Genomic DNA, 19,451 nt, shown 5'->3' with positions numbered 1-19,451 from the left:
TCATTTCAGTGTAGGTAGCTACCTTTTAATTTCATATAGAAGATAGAAATTTAATAATCTTCAATTTTCCTCAAAATAAACAAAAATGTTTAACTATAACTTAAAACACAAAACTTTTAAAGGAATTAACATTATAAATTAACATCAGAGCATAAAAATAAAAATCCAGAAAAAATTAAATTCCATTTTTAATAGTAGCAGCAATAATGCTGAGAATTTTACTATTAAAGAAGAAGTAGAATTAAAATGTTACCTAAATTCTCATAGAAAAGACAGAACCATAATTTCAAGAGAAAAATTACCAAGGACATGAAACAGTAAGAAAGCATTGCTAGGTCCAACAGGCTTTGATCACTATACCTACTCCCGCCTAGATGGCTCTCATCTGTGCTCTGGACCCAGCCATGCAGACTAGGCCTGGATCTGGTCCTGTGTTGATTGATCTTTGGCAGATCTTCTAGAAACTGGAAGTGATTTTAGTACAATTGACTATTCAAAGAATCTGCAGAAAACAGTAGCATAACCCTGTATGTCTATCTGTAGAATGAAAGAAATTTGTCATGAAAGGCCTCTCATAACAAACTAAAGCAATGCAGTGACCTCATCAGAAAGAATATTCCACTTCTATAGCATGCTTCCCCTTATTAAAAAAATGAACAGAACCTCTAATCCATTGAAGAAAAAGGGAAAAGAAATTCCTTATAACAAATATACATTTTTAAGCAAAACAAGTTCAGTCATTAACTGTATACAAAAATATATGTCTTATTCTGAAACCTAAATCTATCACTTGGCTGACAGGAAGTTGTTTATCATGGGTCTTCTGGAATCATGGGTAGTGATCATATTGATCATATTTTTTTCACCTTTGAAATTTGTTTTTACAGTGTTGAAGTGTAGCTTTGTGATACTAGGCAAGTCACTTAATCTCTTTCTGCCTCAGTTTGCTTAACTGTAAAATGGGGGTGTTAATCATAAAATCTTCCTTCCAAGATTGTTATAATGTTCAAATGAGATATTTGCAAAGCACATAGCATAGGATGTGGTGCACATAGTAAGCACTTAATTAAATAATTCTTCTTTTCTCCCATGCTTCCCCTCCTATAAATTATTCTTCTGGTTCTGCTCATTTTATTCTTAATTAGTTTATTTAAATTGTTTGTTTTATAATATTGATATTCTACTATAAACTGTCTTGTTCTGCTTTCTTCACTTTGTATCAGCACATATGTCTTTCTATATCTCTTTCAAATCATCTTTTCCCTCATTTCTTTCTACGCAATAGTATTCCATCCCATTGACTCACTGCAAGTTCTTCATTTTGATGAGTATCTCATGTAACGGTACATAGAGGATTTTTTTCCTATTTCTTTGATGCACTATTAAGTAATTTTTTTCTGTATAAATTCAAATTGCTTTACAGGATGGTTGTATTCATTCAGAGGTCATCAATAATATATCAGTGTACCTGATAGCCTCTTTCAAAATGTATCATTTTCAGTCATTTTTGCTGTTCTTACACACACACACACACACACACACACACACACGTGTGTGTGTGTGTGTTAGAATCTCATAATTTCTGAAATTTGTATTTCTCTAATTAGTAATGATTTGGAACATTTTTTTCATATGACTATGGAAGACCAGGGTTTCTTATTTTGAGAACTGCCTGAACATGTATTCTTGGATCATTTATCAACTGGACAATGGCTCTTAACTCTTTATATTTGAATCAGTTCTTTGCATAGCTTGGAAATGAAACCTTTATCAGAGAAATTTGCTTCAAAGACTTTCCCCCCCTTTACTCTTAACTTTTTTGACTTTTTGAATTTGTGAAAAAACTTTTAATTTTATGTAACCAAAATTATATATTTTGTCTTCTTTGATTTTCTCTGTCTCATTTGGTCATGACCATTTTTCTTAACCATACATAGGTAATTTCCCCCATCTTTGTTTACAATGTTATTTATATGAACATGTATATCTTTGAAGTTTAACTTGGTATCAGGTGTGAATTCTTGGTCTAAGCTAAATCCAATTTCTTATATGCTGATGTACAATTTCCCCAACCATTTTTGTCAAAAGATGAGTGCTTAGATTAGTAGCTGGGGTCTTTTTATGTTGTGTAGCTAATCTGTTTTTTGACCAGTACCAAATTTGTTTTAAGAATTGTTTGCTTTACAAAGTTGCAGGATATAAAATAAACCCTCATAAATCCTCAACTTTTCTATATATGTCTAGCAAGATACAGCAGGAAGAGCTAGAAAGAGAAATCCCAAGGGCGGCTAGGTGGCGTAGTGGATAAAGCACAGGTCCTGGAGTCAGGAGTACCTGGGTTCAAATCCGGTCTCACACACTTAGTAATGACCTAGCTGTGTGGCCTTGGGCAAGCCACTTAACCCCGTTTGCCTTACAAAAACCTAAAAAAAAAAAACAAAAAAAGAGAGAGAGAGAGAGATACCATTCAAAGTAACCTCAGACAATATAAAATACCTGGGAGTCTATTTGCCAAGACAGACTCAGAAACTTTTTGAAAACAGTTATAAAACACTTCTCACATAAATTAAATCAGATTTAAATAACTGGGCAAATATCAACTGCTCATGGATAGGTAGAGCTAATATAATAAAAATGACAATTCTACCAAAATTAAACTACCTGTTTAGTGCCCTACCAATCAAAATTCCAAAAAATTACTTTAATGAGTTAGAAAAAGTTGTAAGTAAATTCATATGGAGAAATAAAAAGTCAAGAATTTCCAGGAATTTAATGAAAAAAAAGTATAAAAGAAGGGGGCTTAGTCCTACCTGATCTAAAATTATATTATGAAGCATCAGTCATCAGAACTGGTACTGGCTAAGAAATAGAGTGGTGGACCAGTGGAATAAACTAGGTGCAAAAGCAGGAGATGATTATAGTAATCTGCTGTTTGATAAACCCAAAGAGTCCAGCTATTGGGATAAAAACTCTCTCTTTGATAAAAACTGCTGGGAAAATTGGAAGTTAGTATGAAAGAAATGTAGATTAGACCAACACCTCATACCCTTTACCAAGATAAGATCCAAATGGATGCAGGATTTAGATATAAAAAAACAATACTATAAGCAAATTAGAAGATCAAGGACTAGTTTACCTGTCAGATCTATGGAAAGGGGAGCAGTTTATGACTAAGGAAGAGATGGAGAACATCACCAAAAACAAACTAGATGATTTCGATTACATTAAATTAAAAAGCTTTTGCACAGATAAAACCACTGTAACCAAGATGAAAAGAAATGTAATAAATTGGGAAATAATCTTTATAACTAATGATTCTAACAAAGGACTCATTTCTAAAATATACAGAGAACTGAGTCATATTTAAAAAAAAAATTCCCCAATTGACAAATGGTCAAAGGATATGTAAAGGCAATTGACAGATGAGGAGATCAAAGCAATCCATAGCTATATGAAAAATTGCTCTAAATCATTAATTATTAGAGAAATACAAATTAAAACTTCTCTGAGGTACCACCTCACACCTCTCAGAAAGGACAATGATCATTGTTGGAAGGGTTGTGGGAAATCTGGGACACTATTACACTGTTGGTGGAGCTGTGAACCTATCCAACCTTTCTGGAGAGAAATTTGGGAGTATGCCCAAAGGGCAACAAAAATGAGCATACCCTTTGATCCAGCAATACCACTACTGGGTCTATACCCTGAAGAGATGATAAAAAAAAAGGTAAAAACATCACTTGTACAAAAATATTCACAGCAGTCTTGTTTGTGGTGGCAAAGAATTGGAAATCAAGTAAATGTCCTTCAATTGGGGAATGGCTTAGCACACTATGATATATATGTCATAGAACACTATTGTTCTGTTAGAAACCAGGAGGGACAGGAATTCAGGGAAGCCTGGAGGGATTTGCATGAACTGATGCTGAGTGAGATGAGCAGAACCAGAAAAACACTGTACACCCTGACAACAACATGGGGGTGATGATCAACCTGGATGGACTTGCTCTTTCAATCAGTGCAACAATCAGACAATTTTGGGCTATCTGCAATGGAGAATACCATCTGTATCCAGATAAAGAACCATGGAGTATGAACAAAGTTTAAGGACTATTCCCTTTAATTTAGGAAAAAAACCCCAGATATCTTATTGTCTGATCTTGTTATCTCTTATACTTTGTGTTTCTTCCTTAAGGATATGATTTCTCTCTCATCATACTCAGTTTGGATCAATGTACAACATGGAAACAAAGTAAAGACTGACAGATTGCTTTCTGTGGGAGGGTGAGGGGAGGGAAGTAAGATTGGGGAGAAAAATTGTAAAGCTCAAATAGATTCTCTAAATAAATAAACAAAATAGAAAAAGAATTACTTCACTAGGGGTGGCTAGGTGGTACAGTGGATAGAGCATCAACCCTGGAGTCAGGAGTACCTGAGTTCAAATGTGGCCTCAGACAGTTAATAATTACCTAGCCGTGGGGCCTTGGGCAAGCCACTTAACCCCATTTGCCTTGCAAAAACTTTAAAAAAAAAAAAGAATTACTGCTTTATAACATAGTGAGATCTAGCAATGCTAGACCTGCTTTATTTCCATTTCTTTTCATTATTTTGCTAAAGATTCTTGTCCTTTTTTGCCTTCATATGAATTTCATTATTAATTTTTCTAGTTCTATAAAATGATCCTTTGGTAGTTTGATTGGTATGGAAATTGAATAAAGAAATTAATTTAGGTACTATTATTTTTATCACATTGACTTGTCTTAGTCATGAGCAATTGATATTTTTTCCAATTGTTTAGTGCTATTTCTACGAACAGTGATTTGTAGTTGCATTTTTATAGTTTTTGTGTTTACTTTAGTAGGTAGACTTTCTAAGTATTTTACACATTCTGTAGTTATTTTAAATGAAATTTCTCTTTCTGTATCTTCCTGCTGGCTTTATTGACATTATGTTGAAATTCTAATGATTTTTGTGGATTTATTTTATATCCTGAAAGTTTGCTGAAGTTATTATTTCAATGAATTTTTAAACTGACTCTTTAGGAATTTTTAAATTCACCTTTATTTCATCTGAAAAAAGTGATATATTTTTCTTTCTTTACCTATATTTAATCTCTCAGTTTCTTTTTCTTGTCTTATTACAATAGCTAGCAATTATAGTACTAAGTCAAATAGAACTAATGACAATTGATAGCCTACTTTACCCTAATTTCAAAGGAAGGGATTCTAGTTTACATATATTACATATAATAGTAGCTCTTGGTTTATGTAATAAGATCATATTTGTGTCATGGAAGAATTTGATAGGATTAAGAATTTTACTATTTTTTCAAACAGTTTATATAATATTGATATTAATTGTTCTTTAGAAGTTTGATTGAATTGATCTTTGAATTCATGTATTTCTGAAGTTTTTCTTTGGAAGCTCTTTTGTGGCTTGTTATTTCTTATGAAATTTCTTGCTCTGTTCATTTGAATATTTTATATTTTTATAAATATTCGTTCATTTTATTTATCAGTTTTGTTGTCCTATAGTTGATCAAATCCACTGCTTCACCTAGCTGCTCCTTTCCCTTTTTCAAAATGAGATTAGCTTATGTTTAATTTATTTTATTATTCCCCCCCCAATAAAGTCTGTTTCTAGTTTTATTCTTTAATTCAATCATTTTTTTAAAAAACTCAATTTTGTTAACTACTTTGATTTTTAGGATTTTTATTTTGGCATTTATTTTTTTAAAAATTTGGTTTTTAGCTGCATGTTCAGTGCTTGATCTTTTTGATTAATAAAATGTTTCAAAAAATACATTTTCCTCAAACTTTTGCTGCATCCTAAAATTTTTGGTATGTATTGTTGTTATCTCTAAACGAGTTATTGTTTCTATTATATATTCTTTTTCTACCAGTTCTTTACAATTGTATTATTTAGTCTCTTGTTGATATTTTTATTATTTTAGTGGTCTTTCATTTTTAATTTTTATTGCATTATGGTCAGTAAAGGATATTTATGATAATTCTCCAATTTTGATTTGTTTATGAAATTTTTATCTCTTTAGACATGATCAGTTTTTCTAAGATGGCATGGTACAGCTGGTAAATGTGATTACTTCTTTCTATTTCCAATCAGAAATTGTCAGAGGTCTAACATATCTAATTTTTCTAAAATTTTATTAGGTTTTTTTTTCCTACCTTTTTTTTGGTTAAATTTATCTAGGACTTGTAAGGATATATGCTCACTATTACAGTTTAACCCTTTTATTTCTCCAATTAATGTAGCTTTTTCTTTAAATATTAAGAAACTGTGTCATTTTGGTACATATATATTAAGTATTGAAACCAATTTGCTAGTTCTGATACGATTCAGTTAAACATAGTTTCCTTTTTTATTTCTTTTAATTGTCTATTTTTGCTGTTGCCTTGTCTGAAATCATAATTGTTGCTTGAATTAACAACTATTACCCCTTATTTTAAATCTGTTTCAAATATGTTTCTTAACTGTATATTGATGGAGCATTATATTGTTGGATTTTGCTTTTGAATTCATTCTGAGAATCTCTTATGGGTAAATTCATCCCATTCATAGTTATGGCAGTATATTGTTTATTTCTACTATCATGTTCTCTTAAACTTTATTTTCTTTAGTCTTTGTTATTTCTGCTTCAAGTTGTTACTTCCTCCCCACTTTTTCCTCCTTTTAACTTTTTCTTAACTATTCCTTCTCCATTCTTAATGTTTCTTTTGCTATTACTATCTTTTTTGAGTTTTTCTTCCCTCTTTTAATTTCCTTTACCCGCTTCCTGTTATTTTTATCCTCTCTGATTTGAATATATTTCAGTACCAAATTGTTTTTGTCTTTTTTCTACCCTCTTTTTCTGCCTTAGATTAGATGTTCCCTCCATTCCATCCATATTTGTATATAATTCTACTTGCATTATATAACAATTATGTGTTAACAAATTCTTCCATCTTATATCTCATTTATCCTAATGGATCCTTTGCCCCTTCCTTCCCCTACTTTCCCCATTTTCCACTTATCTTTTTTTCTTACAAGATTTTTAAAACATAACAAAATTTTTTATAGGATTTTTGTTTTAGTTTAACACCTTGATGACTTCATATGATTTTAAGATTTTGAAATAACTTTTGTATATCCCTCCTCTCCCATTAGAATATAAATCATTTGTCCTTTTAAAATCCCTTCAATTGCAGTTACCATTTTATTTTTGTTTTTTCTTAACTCCTTTCTTTGTATTTCAAAGTTTCTTTTAAGCTCCATTTTTTTCCCATTAGAATTGTTTGAAAATCTTCTAATTCATTGGTAATCCATTTTTCCCCTGGAAGGTTATATTCATTTTTTTTCTGGGAAAGTTATTCCTAGTTGTAGAATTTTGTTTTTGTCTTTTAGAATATCTTATTATATGTTCCCTACTTCTTTTGGGGGATAACAGTTAGATCTTATGTGATCCTGATTGTATTTCATCAATATCTGAATTCTTTCTGACTACTTGCAATTTTTTGTTTGTTTTACTTGTAAAATCTGAATTTTGGCAATGACATTTCTGGGGGGTTTTCATTTTGGAGTACTTTTAGGAAGTGATTAGTGGAGCCTTTCTATTTTCTCATTGCTCTCTTGTTCTATTATATCTGGGCAGATTTCTAATGATTTCTAATGATATCTTGAAATAAGATATCTAGATTGCTTTTTTTTTTGGCTGGAGCGGGATATGGTTTTCAGGTAATCCTATGATTCTTAAGTTATCACTCTATCAGTTTTCTAGGTCAGTTGTATTTAATATGAGATTTCTTGCATTTTCCTTTATTTTCTCATCTTTTGAATTTTGTTAACAAATTCTTATTGTTTATTGAAATCATTGATTTCTATTTGGACAATTCAGATTTTTATGGTTTTGTATTTCTGCTATTAGCTGTTGGTCCTTTTTCCAAGTTTCTCTCTTTGGCTCTCATTTTATAATATCTTTTTAAATCTCTTGTCATTTAGAGAATTCTAATTATTCTTAAAAGCAAGCTGTTTTTTTTTTTCTTTGAGGTTTGGATTTTAGGTATCTTTTAGTTATTCTCTTCTGGAATTGTGCCTTGGTCATCTCTTGCATCATGAAAGTCTGTTATTTTGTTTGTTTTTCCTCATTTTTATTGCTAAGGCCTCAGGAAATGAGTTCTAGGTCTTCCTTACTCTGGGGATTAAATTAAGTTGGAGAACTTCCCTTTGTCTGAGGAGACCTTTCTTTTGACCAGACTATCCTCTTTTCTTGTATTGGAGTTTCAACCTGTTCCTTTTCTTTCACCAAGGACAACAAAACTCTCCTCTCCTATGCTTGACCTTAATGGAAGACTTTTCTTTGGTTGAGAGCAAGAAAAGAAAAACCTTTTCTTCAATCTTCAGATAAATCTTGGGTTGCCCTCCTTTGGAGAAATAGACCTACTTGAGGACTCTACCTTGAGAGGGAAGAGGTAGAAGAGGGCAACTTTTCATTTTTATTTATCTCAAATATTTTTTCTATCACATTTAACTACTATATATATCAACTAGTCAGTAATTAGAATCTGGAGACCCTCATCTGACAGGAAGCATTAGAGAGGAGAGAAGTTCATCAGAAATACTATATCTTACCAGTTTGGATTGTCACAAGAAAACGAGGTCAAAAATATACTCTTTTGGACAAAAAATACCAAAAAAGAAACAATCAGGTTGGAATAGAATAAATCAGGTTTATATCAAATATAAGCTAGGCTCAAAATTATCAGGGAAGTTAGATGAGTGAGCATAGTTTTTAATTGCCAATGACAGTTTGTTATACTCAATGAAAGCCATCTATTTTCCTTTATAGTGTTTTTTGGGGGGGGGCGGGGTGGAGTGGGCACAGACCTACCAAATGTGTTTACTCAATAGGCAAAGCCAGAATAATAATTCTGTGACATTTCGTCCATAATCATTCTTTCATTCTCCCATCTCTAGACATGCACTTCTCCTGTTCTTTACAATCTTTCATATTTTACCTAACAATTACATCTAACAGTTCTTTCGTTGCCATGAGCTATATAGTGAATTTCAACAAAGTCTTGAGCTCATTAAGGGCAGTGAGGTCCTTTCTTACAATCTGCCCTCCTTATCTATGAGTATCAATTCCCTGTTTGCTTTTTATTCTTTTACTTTCCAAATTTCACTCTTCTTAATAGAGAAAACAAAAGGAAAATAAGTTAAATAAGCCTTTTTTTCTTTTCATTATCCTCATTATACACCAAGTAGTCATCTTATCCCTTCTATGAGTTTCTTTTTTAACTGTATAGGTTGAAAAACATACCCCTTTTTTCTCTTTAGGTTTCTTCTCCAGTCTCAAATCATTCTGAATTTTAATATTTTTGAAATTGTGTATATAAGATCATGTCTTGCTTTTGCATTCCTCCTCCATTACTTACCCCTGCTTCCATTCTCTGTATATAATTTTAGAATTAAGTCTTTTGGAGAAAACTCAGGGTGTCTCTTTAGACATATCAAAATTGTTTTTTTCTGTGCCATCAGAATTTCATGTTTTAGAGCTTCCTAATTTTTGGCCTGTCTTTTCATTTAGAATTTTTTAAATCATGGTTTTCTTCTCTCTAGTCTTTCTCTGAAGTCTTTAAATATACATACATACATACATACATACATACATACATACAGGCCAATATGTAAGTATCCTATACAGTATGGATAATATAGCACTAGATTGTAAAAATTCTTGAAATGAGAAACTCATCTTGAGTTTCTTGAGATGAGAAAAGAGCTTAGGCCAGAACCTTGCCTTGTACAATAAGTTTCTGGTGAATGAGTGAATGGATAGATGACTGGATAAATCCAGAAAAGGGAGAAATACTTTCACATGGGGATGATGAGGGGAGACTTAAAGAATGAACAACTTGTAGTATATTGTACTGCCCAACAGCCAAGGGACTGACCATTAACTTTACCTTTTCCTCACCATAAGTTTTTAAGTCAGTCTATAAGGGAAACTTTTTCTCATACATACAAAATTTTATATCAGAAATCTGTGAAAAAATAAAATGCCCTTTATATTAACATTTATTGAAATTTCTCTTTTGAGGCTCTAGGAATATCATATTTACACTTTTTTTTTTAAAGTCTGTGCCTTAATTTCTTAATTTTTTTACTTGGAGATAATGGTACTTTCCTGGGAGAGATGTGATAAGGTTAAATCTCTTCAAAGTACTTAAGGATTACTGAAATAGAATCACCACACATTCACAATATCATGACTTAGTCTCCTTCTGAGTGTTTAAGCAGCTGTTGATGATCCAAGCCTCTGGCAGCTGTTGTATTCCCACAAAGAATGAGGAAAGTCTTAGTCAGAACCTTTGCAGAAGCTGCAGTCTTAACATTTTAGTACATATTAATATATGCCAAATCAGTTTGTTTAATTATATCTAGCTGCTCCCCTGAACTCCCTCTGAATTTTCCTAATGTGTCCTAAAACATGCTGAAGGATGAACTAGCTTCACACATAACCATTTGCCTTATTTAGGTACTCCTCATTTATAGCCCAACTAGACATTTCAGAAAATTCCTGTTATTTCCATTTCCATTATTAATCATGACCTTATTCATAACCAAAACTAATGCTAATATCAATGGAATTGGGCTTTCATCAAGTACAAGGACTGTTCACATAAAATATATTGTCAATCAATGTTTTAAATGTTTTAAAAACATAAACTTGCCCCCAAATTGTGATTTTTTCTTTTCTTTTTTAAAGATTAATTTCAAGATAAGATTTTCTTTTAACCAATACTGTAAATAATACATGTATATTGTCATACTGAAATAATTTTAAAGTTATGTAGCCTGATTATAAAAGCACTATTTTAGGGGCAGCTAGGTGGCCCAGTGGATAGAGCAGCAGCCCTTGGAGTCAGGAGTACCTGAGTTCAAAGTCGGCCTCAGACACTTAATGATTACCTAAGTGTGTGGCCTTGGGCAATCCACTTAACCCCATTGCCTAGCAAAAACTAACTAAAAAAAAAAAGCACTATTTCACATTGATGAAATTCCTTTAATTCTGGTGAGGGACAAAACAATCATTACCAGTTTATAAAAGACTTCAATTTTTTTTTTTTACTGATAGTAATAGCAACAAATAATGAATGATAGACATAACTTCTGTCTTCTCTGATGTGTGAAGAAATGCCAGTATTCAAGAATTCTTTGAAGGGAAAAATGACTTTGAGATATTTGATGGCTAACAAATTATCTAGATAAAAAAATTGTTTTGTTTCTGCAACTAGGACAATACTTGTCACTCCCACATTACTAGTATTTTGTGCCACAATTCTGGAAATGTGTTACATTTACCTCACTACTTTATACCTTAACTGTGGGAATTCCATAGAATTCTCACTTTTTTGTATATGAGATATTGTAGCTGCTGGATTGATTACTTTAGGTATTATTGAGTCTGTCTCTTTGACCTTAAACCAGACAATATAAGCCTTTTCACATGAGAGGGTGCTTTCCTTTAGTTACCTGGTCAATATAAAGTGATTGTCTAAGCTGTATTCACATTAGCATTAAGGCTTATCTGAAGACTAAAAAGTCAAGAAACCTGGATTCCAGGCCCTTCTCTGCCACTACCTGCCTGGGTAACTTATGACACATCACTTAAACTTTGTGACTTTCAGATCCCATATATAAAATGAGAGAGTTATACTGGAACAAGATGTTTTCTAAGGACCCTTCTGCCACTAAATCTTATAATCTTTAAACTCCTTCCCATATTTACTCACCTGTCAGGAAAGTTTTCTGTGATCCCCCAAAGAGATAGTATATGCTGACTGCTTCTCCAACTAGTTTTTCACACTTGAATCTCATCTTTTTTTCCCCCTCTTCCATAAGTCCAATTTGAAGAGCTTAAAAAAAAGGTGAAAGAAATCCTAGAAGTACTCCCTTTAAAGTGGGTAGAGGATTAATATTCCCTTTTTATTTATTTATTTATTTTTGGTTTTAACAGACCCCATTAGTCCAATCTCTCTCTATTTTGCTACTCTACAGTGCCACCCTGAAGGTGGCAGCATTAACTTAGACAGAGTAATCCGAGGAGGTGTCCTATGATTGTGAGACAGGATGTCTTCATTAAGCAGATCTTTATGGTGTAGGGGTGACCGGGCAAAGAAAGGAAGAGCAAAATGTCTCTAATGTCATCCTGTCGTAAGTGATGAAAAATGTATTAGTAGTAGTCTTTCATCAGTCTTCACCTGTCATATACTTGACATTCTGCCAGGCTGGTAGCTGGTGAAACATCAAGTCACAAAATGGGCCAACCACTTCCCATTATAGTATTACCTCTCAAAAAAAAATGGAGATGAGAATACAACAGCCCCTTTCTTCTATACTCTCTGTCCCTCAGATTGCCATCTTTAATGCATTTTCAGCCATATAAGAGAAATTGTCAGAAGTTCACAGTCTTTTTATTTTGCTTAGTGGCGATGGATTCTTTCTCAGATAAGGTTAATAACAACCCAGAGGGATGGAAACCAGGTTGAAGAATTTTTTTTAATTATCCTTTTGTAGTATGTTTGAATTCACAAAGTTTTAATTTCCATCTGAATTAAATATCCCTAAGGGTTTAATATCTTGATAAGATTAAACTGAGACCTAAAACATGCATATTTGATTAAAAGCAGAGCATTTTAAATATTTTAAAATTTTACCTGCCTGCAAACTTATTCAGAAACACATTCAAAGGAGAGAAGTTCAGAGATTCAAATCTAAGCTGAAAATGATTGATAACTCTTGCCACAGAGTTAGTAGACTGTTCTGTGAGAGGGTCAAAGTCAAGTGAATTTGTGAAAATAGAGAAATGACCATGTCCAAAAATTGTAATCACAGTTTGACTCACTTGTTACTCATTTTGTCAGACACAGCAAGACTTAAAAACCTCATTCATGTCAGGGTTCAAATTGAGGTATAATTCTACAAGGAAGAATTAAGACATTCAGTCACCATATCCTTTTTATTTTTAATATCTGACCCATCTTTTCTGTCCTCATTGCTGCCACCTTAATCTAGGCCTAAATCACTGAATAACGAGCTTATTGCAGCTTCAGCCCCTTTCCTCCCTCCCCTCCCTCACTAGGCCCTCTCCCTTATACTAAAGTCAGATAAAACAACACTTTTATTATGTTATCTCCCTTCTCAAAAACCTTCAATGATTCCCCATTGCTGATGGAATAAAGTTCAAACTACTATTACTAACCATTTAAGGATGTCTTCTGTCTGGCCCCAACCTACTTTTCAACTTTATCTTCCTAATTCTACTTACTGTATCTGTATTCAACTTCCTTTTATTTCCCTAGATTTTCCATCCCTATAATTTTTTCCCTATAGTTATCCATATCTGAAACATTATTTTGTTCTCTTCTCTCCACCTGTCTAAAACCTTCGTTCAAGGCTTAGATCAAACCCAACTCCTGAATGACATCTTTGCTAGGTTACTCTGACTACATTTGTCAGGCCTTTTAAAAAATTCTTATATGTCTTGTCTTTTTTTTCTAATTATCTTGTGATATTCAACATCACATTATTTAGCACCATAATGTACATTGTCTTGTTCTTAATTGTTTCAGTTATTTGCTTTATCTCTTTAATTAGATTATAAGGTTTTTGTATGCTAGGGATAGATCTCATACTAACTTGGCATCATCAAAGCATCTTACATAGTTCTGGGTACATAGTTGAACTTCAATAAATGATTGATTGCTAATATTTTGCCATCACAAAAATGACTGCTATAAATTCCTTTGTGTATATGGGACCTTTTCCCTTTCTTCTGATCTCTTTGGAATATAGACCAAGTAGTGATATTGTTCTATCAAAGGGTATGCAGTTTGATTGCCCCTTGGGCACAGTTCCAAATTATTCTCCAGAATGGCTTGATCAATTCACAACTCTACCAACAATGTCTAATTTTCCCACATCCTCTCTAATATTTATCATTTTTTTTGTCATATCAGCCATCCTGATAGGTATGAGATTGTACTTCAGAGTTGTTTTAATTTGCATTTTCTTTTTTTTTTGAAGGGGAGGAAAAAAAACCCACTTATTTTCAATTTCTTCCAAAAAATGTCTAGAAATAGATTTCTGAATAAAATCATTTCACTGTTCATCTACCCTCACTCAATTGGATGGGCCAAGGAAGGGAAAATCTTTGTTCTACTTCCTTGGTCTCTCCCCACCCCACCCCACCATCTCACATCTTTCAATCTATATGGGGGGAGAAAAGCCTAGAGCAAAGAGCAAAGAGGTTGGGGGTGGGGGATGGAGTAGGGTTTGTTCCAGGACAACATCCCACTCTAGATATGGGGACCTGAGGATGGACTTCTGCTGGTGGGGGTAGGAAAGGGCACCAGGGTTCCTCCTCTTTGTCCCTAAGATCTGCTCCAGTCCCTATTCTCTTGCAGATGAGAAATCAAGAAAACTGTAAACATACAGGAGAAACAGGACCATGTGAGTAGGAGGGAGAATCAACTATAGGTCCTTGCCAATTATAGCCTCCCCTGTCGCTCCTTGGCAGTAAGAATGGATAGCAATTCTGGGTCCCTGTCTTCAAGTCTCATCCTCTTCTGAGAAATCAGTCTTCCAGAGATACAATCTAGTGCCTCCCAGTGATAAGCACAGGGCCAGAGCTGGACTTCAGGTGGAAGGTCACTGGAGGTTGGAGTGGGAAGTCATCTAGGCTGAGCATGGGCTGGCAGGACAGTTTCAGGTTGGCCACTGGCACAGCAGTTTCCTCATTGTCATGGTTTCTGGCCACCACCTCCACAACATTGCACTCCTCCTTAGCATCTTCTGTGAGGCAGAACATGGTTGAGGCCAGCACATGTTCTGCATTGTCATCCTCTACCTTGAAGGTATAGGACCTGGCCTGGCTGGACAGTTCACAACCGAAAAAGGTGTTCATGGTGACTGGATCAGGCCTCGCAGCCCGGAGCACCAAGGAGGGCAGATTGGCCACCATACTACAGGGACGGTCTGCAAGCCAATTTGCATTTTCTGATCAGAAGTGGTTTGGAGAACTTCTTCATATGCCTATAGATAACTTTGATTTCTTCATCTGAAAATTGCCTATTTGTATCCTTTGACCATTTAACATTAAAGTAATGGTTGAACAAACTATTGTACATGAATGTAATCTTATTGTGCAATAAGAAGTGATAAACAGGCAGATTTCAGAAAAACCTGGGAAAACCTGTACAAACTGATGCAAAATGAAATGAGTAGACCAAGGAAAACAGTATAACAGTATCAGCAACACTATGATGATCAACTTGAATGATTCAGCATTTCTCAGCAACACAATGATCCAAGGCACATACAAAGGACTCTAAAGGAAAATGTTATGCATACCCAAATAAAGAACTGATGGACTCTGTTTTTTTTTTTTTAGGTTTTTTTGCATGGCAAATGATGTTAAGTGGCTTGCTCAAGGCCACACAGCTAGGTAATTATTAAGTGTCTGAGGTCGGATTTGAACTCAGGTACTCCTAACTCCAGGGCCAGTGTTCTATCCACTGCACCCCTGTACTCTGAATACAGATTGAAGCATATTTTTTCAATTACTTTATTCTTTCTCATGGTTATTTTTTCCTTTTGATCACTTTCTTCTTCCACAACTGAGACTAATATGTTATGTTTTTAGCGAATGTATAAACTGTATCAAACTACTTACCATTTTCAGAAGAGAGGAGGATAGGGAATGAGGGAGAAAAATTATCTCTAAAGCCATATTATAGACTTCCTCCCAAACTGATTATTTTATTGCCCATTTTTTCAGTTTTATTCCAAGAGTCTCATGTTTTCCTCTTCTCTGGAATCAAAAGTAAATAATAAAAGGCATGGTGTCAGCTTCTTTATTTCTCTCTCAAAAGTAAAAAAAAGGAAAATACCTATTCTCTCCACTGCTTTCAAGTAGCAAAAGTGGGATTGGGATGGAGGTGGGTTGGGAGGTGAGCCAGGAGGTAACTCAGAACTAAAATGTAAATGGATTATTTATTGCCTTTTATCTATTGACCAGAGGATTAACTGTTAATGGAAACAAACCCTTTTCTCCTTTACTTTGTCACCTCAGTATGCCTCCCCAATACTTGGGAATAAAGTTGGGAAAGGAAGGGGGCTGCTATATCTTTATGCATCAGGGTTTGACCTGGGCAATATCATTTGCAGAGTTGTTCAGCAGAGAATATGCAGACTTGGAATAGGATGACCTTAGTTCTCATTCCTACTCCTGGACTTTCTAACCATGATGCTTTCTGATCCTTGGTTTCTTCATCTGTGAATTGGGGGTTCATGATGGTACCTAATTCTTGAAGTTGCTGTAAGGATTAAATGAGATAGTGTATCTTAAACAATTTGTCAACCTTAAAGGGTTAGAAATAATTGTCAGCTAGGAATAGTAATAATAATATTTGTATAAATTTATATAGTCCTTCCCATTTTAAAATGCTATATTTGTCAAATCTATTCTAATAAAGCTACCCTGTGAAGGAGTCCAAACTCTCAAATTCCTTACTCCCTTAAGATTAGGGTTCTTTGATTTGCTTTTAGCCTGAAATGAATCACAGTGGTTTAGCACATCACAGCCAAAGATATTTTCATGTTTAGCCAAAGGTCTATCCACATTTTTTCTGGCAAGCATCATTCTCACTGCAGATGGGTTAACTTATCAGCATATGTCAACCTTACTTTCAGACATCCAGGCAGAATTCAAGGCAAAGTAAAGAAGAGAACCCTAGTTCCTTGGCTTAGAACCAAGTGTTCCTAGTTCTTGATGCTTAGCAGAATCCCGTTTGTTGATAAAGCTAACAATAACATTGCTTCTAATTCTTCTCCTGTTTCTGTAGAACCAGCAACCCAGCGTGGAGTGAGAAAGGTGACATTCTGTAATAAAGATGCAGCATGCTGTATTTATACTTTGTTCTAAGTTTTCTCCATAGCACAGGCTCAAAGGTGAAAATTGATTTAGTTCGTGAAATATTTCATTGCTGAAAGAATTGGAGTCACTGTGGAGTTGAGCCCTGCCAAGCTCAGTTACTACAATGAGCAAAAATTGTATTGTTTGGACTTAAGATTGGGCTGTATATCCAGCTGGATGTGTAGAAATACTTTATGAAAATAAGGATAAGGGAAGCTGCCTGGATGAAAGGATCAACTTATATTACTTTAAATAAACTAATATTGGACACTTACGTATTTATTCAGGAATGAAGTAGAGCAGTGTTTTTTGCTTTCTGGATGTATTGGACATCACTAATTGATTTACGTCCTTAATATAGGTCAGTAGTAAAGGACAATCCTGGGCAAGAGGTCAGTTGTATATCTTATTTTTCACTTCACAAATCGAAAATCCAAAGTACAGAAGAATAAAGGAAAGTACAGGAGGGCACATCTAGGAAAGATATCTGTTTTTATCTGCAAAATTATGGCTTTCAGGAGACACTTTGGTCTTATTTCTCCTCTTATTTTGTTAGACTGGAATCTAAGAATGAACTATATTTTTTCAGAGCCTAAAGATCTCTAAAAGGGTTAAATTATCTTTTTTTTTTTTAGAGCAGTGTGTATGCATTTATGTATATAAATGTCCTCAGTGAAAAGCTGAGTGAATGAGTGCCATCTCCTGAGCAGACTTAGAAGGCTAGTTCATAAATTGCACACATATAAACAGAAACTATATATCCAGAGACATAATGATGCTAGAGGTAAAATGAAAGATTTTTCTTTTGTGGGCTGGTTATGACATATTTTTCAAGCCAAGATTATTTTGGGTTTATAGTGTTGATGATACTCCAGAGAATGGAAACTTGGGCCCAAGTTCTGTAAATATTTTCCTAGCAATAAGACACCTTATTTTTGGACTCTACAAAGAAGGCGAGGAAGCTTCATTGTTGGAAAATTTTGAATCAAAAACATAGAGAAACTGAAAAGTAAACTTGGAGGATAAACTGGAAAATCTAAATAGTAAGATTTTTATGAATCTGCAAAACACTTCTAATTTTATATTGACATTGGCTTCAAAAAAGTTATTTTTGCATATATGTTAATTCTTTGGGGAAATATTTGAATATTTGCTATGTGCAAGGACATATAAGGACTTGACTCAAATCAAGTCTTTCTTCTCCCTTTCTCCTCTGGACTTCCAGTTTTTTTCATTAGTTTTATTTTTTTTACCTTTTCCAGACTAGCTCTGCCATACCACTTGCAACTTATTTTATGGAACTAGAAATCAGAATGAATGGATAAAGGGTTTGATTAAAATTTCATAACACTAGTGGGGAGTTGATATAAAATAGATGGAGTAGCTACTTCATGAGAGGCAACAGAGCCTCAGAGCCAGAAAGTCTTACTTGGGTTCAAATCCTACCTTTGGCATATCTTGACTTTGTAACTTTTAATATCCCAGGTAGCCATTCAAGATTCTATATTGCAGAAACTGTGCCAGTCTGTATGCTCCTTGAGCATAATGGGGAAAAATAATATTTCATATTCAAAATCTAGAATACCAGACTTTCATTTCTTTGGGCTTCTCTTTCCTCCAATATGATGAAGGGATTAGACTGGATTATACCTTTACACTAGGAAGAACTTTTAAGGCTAATAAATCCAATATCCCCATTTTATAGATGAGGTAACTGAGGCACAGAGAGGCAGCTTGTCCTGGGTCACGCACAGAAGTGTCAGAGATTTGAACCCACATCTTTCTGATCACAAGGCCAGCACCTAGTTTGCTACACTGCATTACTCTAGTCACTCTGAGATACTCTTTGTCTTCTAGCACTGAAGTCCTATGCTTTTGAAAAGTCTTTGGCAAAATTGAAATAGCAAAACTAAATTAGTGGAAAAAGTGAAGTGAAATGGTTTTAACTTTAAACTCAGGAAACTCATTGTCAGGTAGAACCTGGGGTTCAAATTGCTTGGTCCCAAGCCTGGGCTCTTCTATGCTTCCCTATAAGCACAATTTATTCCTGGTCTTTCTGAGTTTAAATCTAGAATATATGTTAAAATCAACAGACCCTCTTAAATGTAAGCATAGTTTTTTCTATTTCGTAATATATGAAATAATGAGTTGGTATTATACATGGTTTAGACATAGTATCAATTCTCAGTTGATTATAGTATAGGTAACTGGGGGAGGGGGAGTATAGTGGGAATAAATAAAATGACCTGAAACCTCTATCTCCTCTCCTTTTTCTTTCTCTCCTACCTTCTTCCATATTGACAAGTGCTGTTGACAGTTATAGCATATCTGATAGATTTTGCTTGCTTTGAATTTAACCTCTTTTTCTTGGTCCTGCTTCTTCTATAAGTGAAGGGTCTCAAAAGAATCAGATGGTTGCTATGTGAACTATAGAAGTGGAATCATAGGAGAACCCTTATTAATGGGGGGGAAAGAA

The 19,451-nt window shown here is 34.1% G+C and overlaps 1 protein-coding gene and 1 long non-coding RNA gene across 2 annotated transcripts in view; one reads left to right on the top strand and one right to left on the bottom strand.

Annotated features, from left to right (window-relative positions):
• The window catches only part of COX16 (cytochrome c oxidase assembly factor COX16), a 115,062-nt gene that overhangs the window by 85,589 nt on the left and 10,022 nt on the right, over nt 1-19,451 (top strand). The gene's annotated exons all lie outside the window — the stretch shown is intronic.
• LOC141522413 (uncharacterized) lies at nt 10,063-19,397 on the bottom strand. The gene is made up of 4 exons (XR_012478210.1): nt 19,262-19,397; nt 15,734-16,376; nt 11,793-11,915; nt 10,063-10,322 (listed from the first exon to the last, which is right to left on the bottom strand). It is a non-coding gene; the product is annotated as an uncharacterized LOC141522413 (long non-coding RNA).

Source organism: Macrotis lagotis, chromosome 4, assembly GCF_037893015.1.
Source record: "Macrotis lagotis isolate mMagLag1 chromosome 4, bilby.v1.9.chrom.fasta, whole genome shotgun sequence".
Taxonomy (NCBI): Eukaryota; Metazoa; Chordata; class Mammalia; order Peramelemorphia; family Peramelidae; genus Macrotis; species Macrotis lagotis.
Note: the sequence above shows the minus strand (reverse complement) of the source record. Positions and strands in the feature narration are given on the sequence as shown.